Consider the following 3,464-nt stretch of genomic DNA (forward strand, 5'->3'; position numbering starts at 1 on the left):
TCTTCCGATAGAGTAAGCGTCTCACAGCTACACCACACTGGGACTGATTCAGGGCCTAAACATAGGTGCCAAGCGCCATTTTTGACATCCCAGAGCATCCAAGACACCTGCAGCAGGGCTGGCAGATACAACACTGGGTGCCTGAGAGATTGTGCACTTCTGGAGAGGCAGCTGGAAGTGGGAAAGATACTGCAAAGCATGCTAAGTATCACTAGACACCAGCGTCTGGGTGCCTGCGTTGCTTTCCTCACGAGCGGCAGACTTGTGAAAAACAGTGTTTGGCCAGCTGCACCCCTCCAGGAAGGTCTGCAATTCAACGGCAATTCACCCAAATGGCTGGATGCAAATCTTCCCTCCTCCAGGAAGGGAGCGAGCTACTCCTCAGCATCTATGAGCGTCTATAATCTTACATTTATGTCTTCAATGAGAGGAGCGCTCCGAATTAGGAAAGCTTTTATGTGTAAAACTTGCTAGCAGGTCTTTAAAGGCTAAGCTTACGCATCCCAACTATCCCCAGCACACAAATCACACTCCAGCACCTGCAGTGCAAGTGGGATAGCAAATGAGGAGCCAAAAAGGCTTTATGCTTTGCTCAGGATTAGATGCGGACTGTGATTGCAAGAAGCTCACCTCACAGCAACGTACAGACATGTGAACTTCAGAGAAGGAGGCCCTGGAGGTTGAACTTGCTTTTATTTTGCAGTATTTTCACTCTCTCCTCTTTTCTCTCTCCTTCTGCTGTTGTATTACACTCCCTCTATTCTTCTCGCAGCTCTTCCCTGCTCTCTTTCTCTTCTCCTTTTTTCTGCATTGTGCCTCTGAAGCTTGCTTTGAGGACCAAGTCTTGTCCTCCCCGCAGCTCTCGGGAGGAAACTTGTGGACAGAACATCATTAAATCCCTGCTGGCCTGGTGTAGGGGAAGATCTAAGCGATAAACCCCTAAGGTAGCAATAATACACTCTGCATTTTAATAGCGGTGCCTTTGTTATTATCACTCACAGTGATGCCAACCGCATATATCAAGGAATCCTTTATGTTTTAAATAATCCAGTTCTTCCAAGCTAAAAATTAATCTGTCTGTCTGCTGCTTCTCTCCTGAGGGTTGCTGGCCCATTCAAAACCCAACCCTTCTGTCAAGAAGCTCTTTTCAGCAGAATAAGAGCCCCACAAAATCCTTAGAAGATGTTCCTTGGAACGTAACCACCGTCAGTTGGTTTTTTTCCTGGTTAATAGCCCTTCTTCCAGCCAGAGTTCAACACCCCCCTGTTAAGCCTTTCTGCCGCTTGGCTCCCTGGGCTGGGGCTGCGCAACTAAACTACTGGGATCTCTAGAAATTCAGAATGCATTTACAAAAAACTAAGAAGCTGTTCCGGGGTGTGTATTACTTCCACGAGCGTAGGTAGTTATAAGCAGCTCTGTGGAAAGCATTAGCATATTACAAATCAAGTAAAATCATCAAGAAAAGGAAGGGTGGGTTTAGAGAACTGTTTTCATGGATCGATTTAGCCTTCAAGTAAGTTTTTGTGATGCAGGATGCAATCAGTGATGAAAACATTCAAGAGAGAAAGAGAGATGAGGCAGAAGAGTTACCCTTATGCTGCTGACTGTCCCAGCGTCTATGCCTGGCTCTCTCCTCTTTGTGGCTGATTTGGTTGATGAGTCAGGGTTGGGTTCGCATCTGCTTGTGAGCAGCCCTAAATTTCATAAACCTTGGAATACTTGAGCTGGACTTCTTGATTTTCTGGCTCTAGTGCTTGTGTGACTAACAAGGAGCAGCAGTAACGTGCAGAGAAAGAGCCTGGGTCCAGAGAGCACCCAAAGTGCTGCGTGGCCGAGAATGGCTGGTTGCCCTCTAGTCTTTTGCTCCCTTATGCTGTAAAAGCAATTGGAAATGTAATGGTGCAAGAAAAAGGTCTCTGGTTTCCTCCAAATAAAATCCAGGTGGTCTCGAATTTCCAAGGCAGATGAAGAAAAAAAAAATTATTCCTAACTGGTTTTGAAGCTCATCAGAGATATCCGGTGCTTGATGGTTCAGTGAGCTACAGCATGTGTTAACGAGGCCTAATTTTTTCTGGTAAAAGACAAGAATCCCCAAGAGACAGATCAGCCTAGAAATGGCAAAGGCATATACAATATCTGTGTTTTGAACCAGCGACATTATCCACGGATCTCATGCAAAACACGGATGACAATTGCAAGATTGTTTTGTAATTACTTAGAAATTCTGGGGGTATTCACTTGATCTAACGATGTTTTGGATAATTTTAGCAACTCATTTTGCTATCAGGATGCTTCTATCAAAACAAGAAATCTGCAGCAAGTGCTGGAGATCATTTAGAGGAGGTTTCTAACTAACTCCACACCTGAGGATCCCATTGGCATGATCAAAAACCAGAAAGAGCACGTAGCCTACAAACCTGTGTGAAGCTGCTGGAAGGCAAGACACCAAAATCGGATTGAAAACAATGAATCCATAAAAATTCATCTGTAGGAAACTGGTCAGCAAGTCACTGTGATGGGAGACATTGATTAGGAGTGTGAGTTGCTTGTGCAACCAGAAGTTGAAAGCAGTAACAGTGGCATAGGACAGCTTTGTTCCTAATAATTAACCTGCATCTCATACACCGAGCATCTTGTGGCGTGTCCAAAGAACAACGCTGGTCACCCAAAATGCACATCAGCAGTTCTGAGGTGAATCTAGTCATGGGCCATGGGGAACTTACACAGAGAGCTGAGGGACACCCTCCCTGGCCCTGGCTGAGCACCCTACCCTGCAGCCAACTGCAGAGGAGGGAAGGGTCCACCATCTCCAGGGGATAAATGAGTTTTTTAAGAAAGGGAAGGTTAGTGTTGGAGTGCTTGACAATGGTTTTGGGGAAGAAATCTTTTCCTAATATCCAGCCTAAACCTCCCCTGGCACAACTGGAGGCCGTTTCCTCTTGTCCTATCGCTTGTTACTTGGGAGAAGAGACCGACAGCCACGGCACTACAACCTCTTTTCAGGTGGGGCTGTGAAACATCATTTTCAGAGGAAGGTTAAGTTGTCCCACGTGGAGCTGGGTCAGGTTGGTGGTCAGGTTTTTTACCCTACTCACTGACAGTGGCCATTTAAACTCTCTGATTTGGGGAAACTGTTATGCCAAATGAGGCAATAAAAGCAAACCTTCACAACGTGGTGTCAGCACAATGACGAAGATACCGAGGGAAGGCATCCTGGAATTTTTCTGTCACTTGTAATTTTTCCCTTTTTAAAATTCCTTTCTCAATTTTCTTCAGAGTCTTTTGTCCTGACAGACGCTCACCTCCTTTTATACTCTGCAGGTGTCTGTAGTGTGAGTGGCAAGGAGATATGTGGAGAGAAAATGGAGTGATGCACACAGTGAAAGATTTTTCTTTTTAAAAAGTCTGTGAGGGAATTGGGAAAAAGGAAGAGCAGAAAATACAACCTTTATCAAGGAAAGAGT

The 3,464-nt window shown here is 45.2% G+C and overlaps 1 protein-coding gene across 1 annotated transcript in view; it reads right to left on the reverse strand.

The window, feature by feature from the left end:
- AOAH (acyloxyacyl hydrolase (neutrophil)) overlaps window positions 1-3,464 on the reverse strand; it is a 72,073-nt gene that overhangs the window by 21,675 nt on the left and 46,934 nt on the right. The window lies entirely within an intron of this gene.

The sequence above is a fragment of the Buceros rhinoceros genome, unplaced genomic scaffold (genome assembly GCF_000710305.1).
Source record: "Buceros rhinoceros silvestris isolate BGI_N320 unplaced genomic scaffold, ASM71030v1 scaffold9946, whole genome shotgun sequence".
In the NCBI taxonomy this organism is placed as follows: domain Eukaryota; kingdom Metazoa; phylum Chordata; class Aves; order Bucerotiformes; family Bucerotidae; genus Buceros; species Buceros rhinoceros.